This window comes from Hemitrygon akajei, chromosome 27 (assembly GCF_048418815.1).
Source record: "Hemitrygon akajei chromosome 27, sHemAka1.3, whole genome shotgun sequence".
Classification (NCBI taxonomy): domain Eukaryota; kingdom Metazoa; phylum Chordata; class Chondrichthyes; order Myliobatiformes; family Dasyatidae; genus Hemitrygon; species Hemitrygon akajei.
Window position 1 is genome coordinate 35,283,291 of NC_133150.1, and position 14,882 is coordinate 35,298,172.

Here is a 14,882-nt window from a genome sequence, read left to right on the forward strand (position 1 = left end):
TTTTTTTTAAAACTATCATTTGATAAACTTCTAAGCATGTTCTGAAGTTGGGTGGACCTTAATCATTACAATGAGCTTGAAAGGTTCCAGTGCTTGATAACTTGTAGTGATAATATCCAGATGCATGAGTTTCTTATAGAAGCTGAGTCATTTGGAAACTGCAATGTTGTAGGCTCCAGTTATTTCCGTTCCTGTCCTAACTCTCGTTGCAACACATCTGTGTCTGTTTTGAAAAGTAACTGAACATTAAAACACAAGTTTTTGTTGGATGTTGCATAATTAACGGAAGCCTGCCCAGTTTTGTAGTTTGGCATGCATTTAAAGCAATAACCATGTTCTGATTTAAAATCTCTAGATAAGCATATAATCAATAGAAGAATTAGGCTGCACCACTATGCACAGTTTATTCAGAAAACTGTCCAACCCCAAATTGCAAACTGTTGGCTTATTTTTGACCCATTTTGTTGTATCAGGCATCAAGTGAGAGGTACAATGTATGGTAATTTATTTGACGGTAGTGTCATGAGGCATTTTCAAAAAAAAAGAGGTTAAGGGTCTTGACTATTCATTTTCCTCCATAGATGCTGCCTGAGCTGCTGAGTTGGACCAGCATTTTGTGTGTTACTCACAATCATTAGTATCTGCATAATCTATCTGTTTTATGATTAGTTGTTTTGAATGATAGGTTGTTACAAATGAACTTGCGCTCTGCTATTGAACTGCAAACTTAATATCCACTTCTGTATTAAGGATAATGTTTAACTTGTTTCAAATGCTAGAGAGGTGGGGAGAAGGGGAAATGAACAACACAAAGTAGGAACTTAGCTGTTCTTTGATGTAGTTGCAGCGTTTAATGCAGCTTCTCAGTGGGCAGAGTCTATATTCCATTAACTGCCACAACTTAAAGAAATTGAAGGTGGTAATCTCATGTTTTTTGTTTACTTGTATCTGTGCATTGAATAATCGAAGCCTTGCTGTCATTGTTAGTTTAAATGAGAACTGAGCTAATGAATGGGTGGTGTTGGTTGTTGGGACATGAGAAAAGTTTAGAAATGATCCGTTTGAGTATCAGATGGGGCTTGTGTGCCCTGTTGCCTTGATCATTGAAGAAAGAAGCAGTGTGTAGTATGTACCTCTAGATGAAAAATGCATTTAGAGCTCATGATTAAAAATCCTCCAGTTTTTGAGATAAGTAGCTATGATTGAATTTGCTTTATGTGTATACTGTTTTTGTTATTGATTCTGGACTTGAAGTTGGGAATTTTCTATCCTTTTCTCAAACTTTTACTGCCTTAGTGAGAGAGAGCATAAGATGCTCAAGTTCCAAGCAGTTGTTCTTGTATGCAAATTAAAAGTTAGTTCAGCAAATATATTGAACTCCATTTTTAGAGTTTGGCATAACTTCAATTCAATGCATAAATGTCGAGAGAGAATTGATGAGGGGAGAATTTCATGAGCTCAGAGGGATCTAAAGAGATCAATCTTGGACATCACTGTAAAATAGGAAGGATTGGCTTTGGCATTGGAGAGAGAAATGCATTGGCTCACATTTCAACTGCGCTCGTGAAAAGGCAACTGAGCTAAGATGTGGTGTACGATGAGTAGAAAAGTTGACATTCATTATTTTGGTTATAATATGCCCATGACTGAACTGTGGCCCAATTGGAGTAAAGACTGTGAACGGAGAGTTACTTGTCATTGAGAAAGAATGAACTTCAGGTGTTATCAGGAAGATTCTGTAATGAAATCACTACAGTTTCTGCCCTGTATCTGATTGGTATTGACCGGGACATAGTAATTTCTGAAATTGCTTTTCATGCAGTTATTTTTATATGTTTGATATTTATTACTTTTTGTGTTGGATTGTTTGTCAAAAGAATGTGTTTAATTTAAAACAACCATAGAGTTTGCGATAAACATAAAATGCTGGAGGAACTAGCAGGTTCCTCTAGCATTTTGATTGAGTTACTCTCTATTTCCATCATCTGTGGAATCTCTTGTTTATAGAGTATGTGATGCCTTTTTTACTGGGAGGATAGGCAGCCAGATGGGTTTGTAAGGTGGTTGGGGTGAAGAAATGATAAAACCTGAGCTACTTTTGGCAACCTGTAAAATTCCTCAGTGAGCTACTAACAGTTTGAAAGCTGCTATCAAACTTATTTTGGTAGAATTAAAGTTCTTCAAATCGTTTCTAGTCTCTCAGCTCTTTTTAATCTGAGTGCCTTTTTAAGTGTTTTGCTCGAAGCTTTTGAATTTTTTAATTGAAGTTATTGAATTGATCTGTTGATTAAGATTTCTCTCAAGATCAAAGTGTATTTTAAATTTCAAGCAGTTAAATTTCAAGGATTTTGTCCTTGAAGAAACATGTAAATACATGAACTCAAGTATATAGTTTACTACATGACAAAATAATTTCAGTGCTTCAATATAGGAAAAGCAGGAGTAAAAATTTACCTGCTCTTAACTTTAGCACTCTTAATGTTAGTACTCTTTCCCTCAATATTATTATAAATAGTTTACATATCATGAGTCAGGGAGTATCAACAGACCCATTCTGGCTCATAACTTTTTTGTGCAAAGGGTTGTGTAGAAGCAATGCTTGAAAAATGAGAAACTAATTAGAAATGCTAAGGAGAAAAGGGCAAAGCAGTAGGTTAAGTCATAACTGTATCATCCAGTTGGTTTCTGGAACACAACAATAAGGACAATTATTGAGGAAAACTTGATGCAGACATGAGCTAAGTTGTGAATGAGTACAATATCATGCTTTATATTTCTAATGCTTTTCATTTCATCTGAGAGATGTGAGCAATATATCATTCTGGAATGGAGTTAAACAGTGTGAATTGTTGGAGATGGCATGAAGGGTTCAAATCAAGGGATAGACTCTGTTCATTTCAGTGACCTGGGTTTATTGCTGACCTTGGGTACTGTCTGTGTGGAGCTTGCACCTGAAAAAATTTATCTTAAAGATATGTGGTTTGGTAGGTTAATTGGCCACCATGTAGGTCCTGGCATTTTGTTAAGTTTGGAGGATAATGACCATTTCCAGAGAATAAAAATGGGGTAAATGTAAGAGGTAAATACAAATACTTTATTGTCACCAAATAATTGATACTAGAGCATGCAATCATCACAGTGATATTTGTTTCTGCGCTTCGCGCTCCCTGAAGTACAAATTGAAGTAAATATAATAAAAATTTAAATTATAAATCATAATTAGAAAATAGAAAAGGGAAAGTACGGTAGTGCAAGTCAGGTCCAAATATTTGGAAGGTACGGACCAGATCCGGGTCAGGATCTGTTCAGCAGTCTTATCACAGTTGGAAAGAACCTGTTCCCAAATCTGGCCGTATGTATCTTCATACTCCTGAACCTTCTCCCAGAGGGAAGTGGGACAAAAAGTGTGTTGGCTGGGTGGGTCTTGTCCTTGATTATCCTGGCAGCACTGCTCCGTCAGCGTGTGGTGTAAAGCAAGTCCAAGAATGGAAGATTGGTTTGTGTGATGTGCTGGGCTAGGTTCGCGATCTTCTGCAGCTTCTTCCGGTCTTGGACAGGACAACTTCCATACCAGGTTGTGATGCACACTAGAAGAATGCTTTCTATGGCGCACCTTTAAAAATTAGTGAGTGTTTTAGGGGACAGGCCAAATTTCTTCAGCTTTCTCAGGAAGTAAAGGCGCTGGTGGGCCTTCTTGGCAGTGGACTCTGCTTGGTTAGACCAAGTCAGGTCATTTGTCATATTCACCCAGAGGAACTTAAAGCTTTTGACCTGTTCCACCTGCGCACCACCGATGTAGATGGGGTCGTGCGGTCCACTGAAGTCAACAACCGATTCCTTCGTCTTGCTGACGTTGAGGGATAGGTTATTGTCTTCGCACCATGCCACCAGGTTCTTAATTTCCTCTCTGTACTCTCATTACCCAAGGTGCGGCCTACAATTGTGTCATCAGCAAACTTGTATATTGAGTTCGATAAAAACTTGGCTACACAATTATGGGTGTACAGTGAGTACAGCAGGGGGCTGAGTACACAGCCTTGTGGGGCACTGGTGCTCAGAGTGATTGTAGAGGAGAGCTTGTCCCCTATCTTTACAGCCTGGGTCCTGTCTGTGAGGAAGTTGAAGATCTTACTTAAATGTAAGATTTAGTATAACTGAGAGGTTGATTGACATGGATTACAGGGCCAGTTTCCTTGCTAAACAACTAACTTGATGACTTTGAAGTAAAAGTCAGTGGAGGAGATAATTGATGTCCAGAATGGCTATGTGAGGGTGTTTAGAGTGTTTTGAAGACAGTGGTGGTTATTTTGTTTATAGGACACTTTTCATAGATTTGGCTCGAAGTGCTTTACAATGAGATAAAACTGCAAGCATGAAAATAAAAATAAACATTAAAATGAAAGACAAAGTTGTCGGTTAAAATCAAGGTTTACAAAAATTGGATTTGAGCTTGTGTTTAAGTGTCAACTGGGTCTGCATCCCTAATAGTTATTGAATTCCACAGTTAGGAGCATAGTTAAAAAAAAAGCTGACCTACAACTGATCTCTTAGGGAGATTGTTTCGAAATGTTATCAAAAGTTTGTTAATTTAAAAAAAAATGATTCTGGTAAAATGGCAATGCGTTTGATTACTGCACCTTCTATGGGCTCAACCAAGGTTGTTATGGTCTTTTTTTTTAATGTATTTTTTATGATGCCAAGACCTTGCCAGACATCAAGAACTTAAAAGTAGCACGTCTTACACCATCAGCAAGTTGCTCAGTGCTGGCGAAACTGAAGGTGCTGGGCTTGGTGTGTATCATGCTGCTGCTCGATCAGAGGAGTTGGTGCACAAAGGTGGTGTGTGCTCCAACAACGAATGATTCTCTTAGCTGCTTTTGTTGCGGTCACAAGACCTTGTTGGACATTATTAATGTGGAATGCCGCAAGTCTGATTGATTTATTGGCAGGCGGTGGGCTGTGTGGCCTCGATCGTTGCGAGTACGAGGCCTCAACCTGCAATGTCACGTGCTTGCAGCTGCTCAGAAGAGAGCCGTCAGAGTCAGTGCGCTCCACTGGAGGCGGTGTGGCGCAGCGTCGAAGCTGCAGTTGGTGCTGGCCCCAAAGTATTTGTTCAGCAGAAAACAAGCAAGGTTGTGTTCAACTGCAGACTACTGCAGCATTCATGGACTCTGGGTCTTGGACTTTCTTTGTGTGAATATATATTACTAATATCTTGATGAATATTTGTATGTGCTTTGTACTGTGTGTGACTGTTGGTCTGTGTTCTGCTTGGCCTCTGAGCAATGCTGTTTTGATTATCTGTATTTGTGTATGGTTGAATGGCACTTGAACTTGAACTTAACTCCTGAAAGGGTTGTGGTAGAGTGGTGCAGGGGAAACATGATTGAAACTTGATGAACTCTATTCACATTTGGGAGCTGGAGTTGCTTGAGAGTTGGTGAGTGGTGATTTTGTTTATCTGTAATTAGTGTTGTGTCAAACATTTTCCTGCTATTCGGGAATTGGTGGATGGGAGAAATTGCTGCAAAGGGTATGATCTAGGTTGTAAAATTCATTGGATTTTTAACCAGATATTATGGATGAGCAGAGAGCCGTTGAGTTTAGCACTTTCTCTAAAAGAGCAGCACCAAGGACAGTTTCAATGCTGCTTTTAATAATACTGGTCCATCAGCTTGGATCATGGAGAAAGAATTTGCAATTTGGTGTTGCCATTTTCTCTGCCTTAACTATGCACTGCAATCCAGTTCATCAGGCTGCAGTTAGTCCTTCAGTTTTGAACAGTTTCATTAGCTTGTGACTGAATTCCTTTTTCTGCATCGTTTTGTGTGGTCTCTTGGAGATGCCACTGACTGCCTCCATTGTGGAAACAGATGAAATTCATCATTCATTCCTCAGCGTCTTGTGGGCAAAGGCACAGTCAATTATGATGGAGAGTTTTTTCGAAGGATTTTTTATTAGATTACATCTTGATTAGGGTCTTGTCCTTTTGTAGCATGATTTTAAATTGCAAGTGATTGGGGGTTGGGGTAGAATGACATTAAGCAAGGAATAAGCACTTAAAATTAATAGTCAAAGCTACTTTTAAATAGAAATGGTGATTGTAATACAGAGATTTCATGCAAATGAATCCTAAATTTTGTTTGTGCCTTTGGCTCAGAATCAAGTTTATTGTCACTGACATATGTCAGAACATTTGTTTTGTTATAATATTATAGTTCAAGACAATGCAAAATTACAATAAAAATTCAAAAAGTGCAAAAGAGGAATGGTGAGGTAGTATTCACAGATTGCTCAGAAATAGGATGGCATGGGAAGAATCTTTTCTTTATTATGTGTCTTCAGGCTCCTGTATCTTCCTCCTTGATGGTCATAATCAGAAGAAGGTTTTGCCATGGGCTACCATTTGACAATGCATTATCGAAAGCGCTCCATTAAGCTTTAGTATTAGCTTTTCACTGACGCAGAAAAATGGGATTTTAAGTTGTCAGAAGCCATTGATGGAAAAAATATATAGTTCTGTTGTATTTGATCAGTGGATTGTACACTGTCAGAGTAGAATGCTGCTCAATAGTTAGATATTGTGTGTGGCACATTGTGGAGGAATAAGCACTGGGCAAAACTTTGATTACATTACTGGCCCATGGCACAATGATTTTCATTTTGGAAGTAACAATTGTGATTTCAAGCTCCTGTGTGTGTGAACGGACAGAATCTTGGGAGGCAATTATTGTTTTGGAAAATGCTAATATTTGTCTGCAGCTATAGAATGAGCTGCCTAGTTTCATTTTGGCACCCAGAAAAATTAAAGTGTATTAGTAGAGTCTTTCAGTTTGTAGGTATACTTTTCATAAATTGTCTACTTTCATTTTATTACAGACTTGAAATGCATTGATGAAAATTGTGATTTTTTGCCAAAAATCTCATTAAGGAAAAGTCATTTAAAAATAGAAATCCCTTAACTGTCATTTTGTTCAATCTAGTTAATTTAAGACTCTAAGAAATCTAGTCTTCAAGTTGAGGATTATTGGAATGTTTGTATTCAAAATTTTGTTCTCCACAGCTCACCATTTAAATTGGTTGTGGTTTAGCTAACTATGAGTCATTGATGTAAATGAAGCTTTGTGATGAGATCTAGCAGAAACTTAATGTGGTTTGAAAGTTTGGCTGCAAACCCTGGACTTGATGTATATGAACTTTCAACTCAGCATTGCCAAGAGCAACCTCAGGGGAACAATGAGAAATTTATTTGTTTGCTATTTAAATGAATCGTTTCATCTAAGAGGGGAAGCATTTTTTTGGAGAACGTTTTAGATTTCCCAGCATTATTAAGTGTTAATGAAATACAAAAATTCTTTAAAGAAAGTAACATTAAGTAATAGACCACTTTTAAACTAAAAACTTGATTACTTTGTAGGCATATAGTCCAATGCATGATTAAACAAACATAACAAATAATTGCTAATGATCAATGACATTTTGAGTTGAATGAGCAAAGCTGATTATCTGAAACACTAATGGGCGTTGAAGCAATCAAACTGGGTGAAGGACAACTAAACAAAAAGGTGAGCGTCTGGCAGATGTGACAGTTTAACCTTCAGATGATCAATTCTTACAGCATGACAAGAGTGAGCACAGCAGCAAGACACAAGGTGGTCATTCTGCATCAGTAAAGTCTCTCCCAAGCCGAAATTTTGTGACGCAAGAGCTTCAAATGTGCTGTCCAAGCAGTTCTGAAAGAAGCACTATGAAATGGGTAAGGTTGAGCACTAGAAAAATGGTGGTTGGCCATGGAAACTGAGTTCAGCTGACGTGAGACATATCAGACTGACTTCCCTCTAAATCGAAAGAAGTCCAGCACTGCTATCAGCCCTGAACTCACTGGAACCCAACTACACCCTACTACAGTCTGGAGAAGTCTTGTCAAAAATGGACTTCAAGGAAGAGTTGCTGCCAAAAAGCCATTCCTCCAAAATGGAAACAAAGCCAAAAGACTTGCCTGCATGCAAAACCACAAGGACAGAATAATGGTAGCAAGTGCTCTTGACTAATGAGTCAAACTTTGAAGATTTTGGCTCAAATAGGAGGTAGTTTGTCCTTTAAAAGAAGTGGATGAGTGTCTACAGCCAACACTGAAGAACAGCAGAGGTTTCCTGCAGGTTTAGTGCAGAATTTCAGTAAATGGAGTAGGTGATCTAGTCAAAAATAATAGAATTTTCAATGCTGAGAAGTACAAACGTCCTCCATTGTGCAATGCCATCAGGGTGGTGTCTGATCCATCCCAACTTCATTCTGCAGCAATACAATGACCCCAAACAGATGGCCAAGGTAATAAAGAATCATCTTCAGTGAAAAGAACAGAGTTCTGCAACATATGTTATGTCCTCCACAGAGCTCTGAACTCAAAATCATTTAGGCTATCTGGGATTGCCAAATTCTGCAGAAGAACTGTAGCAAGTTCTCCAAGATGCTTGAAACAACCAACTGTTTTTAAACTGCACAACAGTGTACCAAAGAGAATTGATGTAGTGTTAAAAGCAAAAGATGGTCACACCAAGTATTGATTTGATTTGATTTTTTTAACTGTTTGCAACTCTTGATATTTAGAAACTTTCTATTAATTATTTTTGAAAGCAACTTTGCTTACAGATTTTGTTTTACATTCATCTAAGTCTTATACACAACACGGGTATATATAAAAATAAATTATTAATACGCAGAGGAAATACTGAGGTAGTATTTATGGGCTCATTGTCCATTCAGAAATTTGATGGCAGAGAGAAAGAAGTTGTTCCTGACACGAGTGTGTCTTCAGATTCCTTTACCACCACCTTGATGGCAGCGAAGAGAAAAGGGCATGTCTTGGGTGATGAATGTCTTTAGTGATGGATCCCACCTTTTTAAGGCATTGCCTTTTGAAGATGTCCTTGATTCTGGGGAGGTGATTGCTCTTGATAGAGCTGGATAGATTCACACCTTTCTGCAGCCTTCTCCATTCCAGATGTGATGCCATGAGTATGAATGCTCTCCACAGTGCATCAGTAGAAATTTGTATGTTTTTCTGGGTAACATACCAAATTTCCACAAATTCCTAATGGTACATAGCTGCTGTTGTGCCTTCTTTGTAATTACAAATATGTTGGGCCAAGGATAGACTCTCAGAGATGTTGACACCCAGGAACTTGAAACTGCTCACTCTTCACTTCCTGATTTCTCTCAGGACTGGTGTGTGTTCCCTCAACTTCCCCTTCCTGAAGTCCCCAATCAATCCCTTGATCTGTCAGATCTTAAGTGTAAGGTTGTTGTTGCGACACCCCTCGACGACCTGATCTGTCTTACTTCCGTATGCCATCTGATATCGTTCCAACTGTTGTGTTGACAGCAAACTTGTAGATGGTTTTTCAACTGTGCCTAGCCACACTATCATGGGCATAGAGGAAGTAGAGCAGTGGGCTATGCACACATCCTTGAGGTGTGCCAGTGTTGATTGTCAGTGAAAGGATGTTGTCTCCGGTGTTGGAACACAATGTAATGTTCTATGATTTCAGTTTTTAACTGTTGCTATTCATTGTTTGATCAGTAAATATTGTATGGCCTTACTTGCCGAGTATTTCCAGCATTCTGTTATCATTTGTGGAACCTGAATTTATAAAATTCAATAGTAAAACCAGAAGACTGCAACAGAACTAGATGGAAGATGAGGTGCTGTTTATCAAATATGATGGGCCTGATTCTAAAAGTACAGAGGTCTCTGCTTTCTCGTTTCCCTTTTTTACCCCCTCTGAGTGGAGGGCACGCTCAGCCTGACCTACTGAATATGTCTTCGTCTTCCAGCTCTGCACTTTGCAACTCCATTCTGTCTTCTATGTTCTCACTTTAACTGCTCCCATTTGGTCATTGACTAGGAAGAAGACATCTTTTCCTCTCAAGTGCCATCTCCATCTCTGCTGCATCTGCTCTTAGGATGAGGCTGTCCATTCCAGAACTAAGGAGATCCTCCTCCTTCAAAGAAAGGGGTTTCATTCTTCCACCCTCAACCTCATCTGTTTCACGCGCATTTGCCCTCATTCCATCCTCCCGCCACCCCACCAGGGGTGAGGGTTCCTTTTGTCTTCACCTACCATCCCAACAGCCTCGGCAACTAGCACATAATTCTCTGTAACTTCCACCATCTCCAATGGGATCCCACCGTCAAATGCACATTTCCCTCCCTCCCCACCTCCACTTTGTTTTCCGCAGAGATCACTCCCTATGCGACTCCCTTGTCCATTCGTCCCTCCCCTCTGATCTCCCTCCTGGCACTTAGCCTTTTAAGTGGAACAAGTGCTACACCTGCCCCTACACCACCTCCCTCACTACTGTTCAGGGCCCCAAAGAGTCCTTCCAGGTGAGATGACACTTCACTTGTGAGTCTGTTGAGGTCATGTACTGTATCTGGTGCTCCCGATATGGCCTCGTCTATAAGTGCAAAGCTAACTGAAATTCTGATTGTTTTATCTTGCTTTGTTTTTTTTAAAAAAACTTCTATTTGTTTCAGCAAATGTTTCTGACATCAGCCACAAATTGATGGGAATTATTTGTCCCTTGGAGGTCTTGGCACATAGTCAGGATCAACACATCCTAACGTTTAAGTCCACTGTTGTTAACTTAATATCTGAGCACGTATCAGTCTGCCGGGAAAAACAGGATCTCCCAGCAGTCACTCATTTTAATTCCATTTCCCAATCCGACATATCAGTCTGTGCCTTCTCTACTGTCACGATGAGACCACGCTCACTTTGGAGGAGCAACACCTTGTATTCCATCTGGGTAGCCTCCAACTTGATGGCGTGAATATCGATTTCTCAAACTTCCGATAATGCCTCCCCTTTCACCATTTCCCATTCCCATTGACCTCTCCATCCTTATCTCCTTGCCTGCCCATTGCCTCCCTCTGGTGGTCCTCCCCCTTTCTTCTATGGACTTCTGTCCTCTCCTATCAGATTCCCCCTTCTCCAGCCCTGTATCTCTTTCACCAATCGACTTCCCAGCTGTTTACGTCACACCCTTCCAGCTGCCTCCTGGTTTCACCTATCATCTTGTGGTTCTTCCCCCCCCCCCCCCCCCACCTTCTTTGACTCCTTATTTTTTCTTCTAGTCCTTGCTGAAGGGTCTTGGCCCGAAACGTTGACTGTGCTCTTTTTCATAAATGCTTCCTGACCTGAGTTCCTTCAGCATTTTGTGTGTGTTGCTTTTATTTAAGGACTTCGAAACAGCATCAAAACAAATTATCCCTACCCTACTCTTTATCCTTTAGTGGTCCTACTCTCCCTAGTTAACCTTGCTACTCTGCTTAGTTGATCTTGATGTACAGTAAATTTAGAATGCCTTGGGATTCTTTTGAATTCTACTTGCCAAAAACTTTTAATGGCCCTTCCTGGCTTTCCTAATTCCCTTGAGTTCTTTTCTGGCTTCCTTTTTAATCCTCAAGTGGTCTGTTTGATTTTGTCTTCCTAAGCATTATATACTTTTCCTTTTTCTTCTAGACTAAGTTCATCGATTCTCTCGACATCCAAGATTCTTTTATCTTGTGATCCTGTCCTTTCTCTCCCTTGCTTCAATTTGATACACTCCTGTAAGATCCATACTTGACCTTATTTCTATAGCTATATTAAAGCTTGGGGTGTTGTGGTCACTGTTCCCTAACTGCTCGCCTACTAAGGTCAGTCATCTGGCCACGCTCATTACCCAACACTAGATCCAGTGCGACCTCTCTTCTTGTTGGACTGTCTACACATTGATTTGAGAAAACCTCCTGGATGCTCCAAACAAATTTTGCCCCACCTGAACCTCTTGCACTTAAAAGGTTTCAGTTTATATTAGGAAGTTTAAATTCCCCATATAACAATCCTGTTGTTTATACAGCTTTCTTTAATCTGCCTACATATCTATTCCTCAATGTCTGGTTGACTATATTTGGGGGGGTGGGTTCTGTAGTGCAATCTCATCAGAATGATTGCACCCTTCCTATTTTTTTTAGAGTTCTACCTATATAAACTCAGTAGACTAACCCACCACTATGTCCCCTCTGAGTGGAGCTGTGAAATTGTTTCTGATTAGTAGTGCAACTCCCCTGCCTCTTTCCCCCCTCTTTGAAGCATCAAAATCCTGGGACATTAAGCACCCATTCCTGTCTTTCTCTCAATCAAATCTCTGTAATGGCCACAGCATAGTTCTGTGTACTGATCCATGCTCTAAGTTCGTCAACTTTACCCACAATGCTCCTTGCATTAAAAAATACGAATTTCAAGCTATCTGTCCCATCATAATGTATTAATTTGTCCTGCCTGCTTAACTGGCCTTGACATTTACCTTCTCCATCCATCCACTCTCTGACCTGGTGTCCTGGTTCCCATCCCCTCCCAAACTAGTTGAAAGCTAGTTCAATAGAGCTAAGTGAGGTCTCTGTAAATGTACAGCCAATTTTATTTTCTCAACCAGGATTTTAACGAGGAGCTTAGATCTTCCTGGTTTAAGATTCACTAGGAAGAAATGAAAAGACTTTTTGATATTATAACATTGAAACCTCTTTGAAATGTTCTCCTGGAAATATGCTGCTCTTGTACACAAAATCAATAATAAAATTGGCTAGTGGTTTGTAAGTAAAGAAGTCAATGAAACAGCTGGTTCTTCCTTTCTTCTCTTCCCCCTCTTAACTGCATCCCCTACTCCCTTGAGTTACTTCCTCTGTCATTGAGGTGCAGATTGTAAATGCAAAGATAAAAATAACCAGTTTAGAGTAGCTATTTCCTCTTCCACCCCCTCGTCAAATAATCACATCAAGGTACTTTAATTTAGTCACTATTGTATCCTACCCAGGATCCAGGTTTCTTTTTTTTAATTTTGCTCCCCTCATTAAGTTTGACCACTTGATTTGTAGGGCAGTTGGTCATTGGCTGAGGTTGATAGTACGTGGCCCTGTAAACTTGAGTGCGGCAGCAGAGGAGCAGAATGGATTGGTTCCTTAATTCCAGCTGCAAGTTCAGATAAAGAGGCAGAAAACCTCTTGGTCTTTTCACTTGGTCAACATCAGCAGAAAAGCTCATAGGAGCACAAGGCCTAGAAGGTTGTGTGAAATGTCAGGTCCTCTTAGATGTGTTCTTAAATTCTAAATTTTCCAATTTATTTATTGGAGAACTGGATGTGATCACCTTTATTACCTAATTTTGTGATTATTATGAATTTTCATTGTCATGTTGTCACTGCGATTTTGAGACCTCAGTCACGTCTTCTCTTTGTACAAATAGATTTGATTTCAAACTGTAAGCTCCAGTGGTTTATTTGGCTTTTTTTGGGGGGGGGGCACTGTAAATGCATATTATAATTTCATAGGAAGTTTTTGCATATATCTGGAGAACTCTGGGTTCAAGATCATGAAGATCTTATTAATGCAGCAGCTTAAGTTCCAAAACTCATTACAATAATGACTTGTAGCAATACACAAAATGCTGGAGGAGCTTGGCAAGTCAGGCCAAAACTATCGAGAGATATAAACAGTTGTCGTTTCAGGACAAGCCCCTTCATCAGGACTGGAAAGGAAGGGAAAGAAGCATTTCAGTTCCGATGAAGGATCTCGGCCGAAAATGTCAACTGTTGATTCCCTTCCAAAGCTGTTGTCTGACCAGTGGAATTCCTTTAGCATTTGTGTGTTCTTGGAGATTTCCAGCATCTGCAGAATTTTGTCTTTTAATGCCTTGTAACTTATTGCAGTTACTGGTTATGTAGGGGTGGTAAGTTGCATATGTCCCAGTTCCCAGAAGTACTTGGTTTGGCAATCATTCCAGTTATTTTGGTAGTGACATTTTTTTTTCTAGCTCAAAATGATTCTATTTGCATATGACATCATCAAAGTGGGCTGTAACTAGTATGCAATGTTATGTCATTCTCAGTTGTCATGCAATAATCAGAATCAGACTTTAATCGCCAAGTACCTATGCACATACAAGGAATTTACTTCATTAAATTGATCCAATTTAAAGACAAAAGGAGCTGCCATCCTCCTCTGGTGCAGGTAGGTCTGCAGAAGTTCAAAGAGCTACTATATGCTTGATTCAGAGCTGACATTCATTTCTGGATTTCAGAGCCTTGCAGCACAGAAACAGGCCTTTTGGCCCATCTAATTCATGCCAAACTATTACCCTGCCTAGTTATATTGACCTGGACCACAGTCCTCGTACCTTTTCCATCCATGTACTTATGTAAACAATGCTTGAAAGTTGAAATCAAGCCCGTGTCCATCATTTTTGCTGGCAGCTTGTTCCACACTCTTAAGACCGCCTGAGTGAAGAAGTTCCCCCTCGTGTTCCCTTTAAACATTTCACCTTTCACCCTTAACCTATAACCTCTAGTTCTCATCTCAACCAACTACAGTGGAAACAACCTGCTTATATTTACCCAATCTGTACTCATAATTTTATGTGCCTCTATCAAATCTCCCCTGAGTTTCCTATATACTACAGGGGAAAAAGAAGTCCTAAACTATTTAATCTTCCCCTATATCTCAGGTCCTCAAGTCCCAGCAACATTCTTGTACCTTTTCATTTTACTTGTTCAATCTTATTTATATCTATCCTATAGGAAGGTAACAGGACTGCATGCAATGCTCCAAATTTGGTCTCACCATCATATTGTAAAACTTCAACACAGCATTCCAACTCCTGTACTCAGTACTTGGATTTATGAAGGGAAATGTGCTAAGAGCTCTCTTTACAACCCTATCTACCTAAGGCACCACTTTCAAGGACTTGTGGATCTGTATTTTCAGGTCCCTCTTCTTCTCTCCTCAGTGCCTAACGTTCAGTGTAAATTCCCAAAGTGCAACACTTACCAAAATTAAATTCCAT

General features: G+C 39.7%; 1 protein-coding gene across 2 annotated transcripts in view; it reads left to right on the plus strand.

The window, feature by feature from the left end:
- The window catches only part of dstyk (dual serine/threonine and tyrosine protein kinase), a 71,528-nt gene that overhangs the window by 24,944 nt on the left and 31,702 nt on the right, over positions 1–14,882 (plus strand). The window lies entirely within an intron of this gene.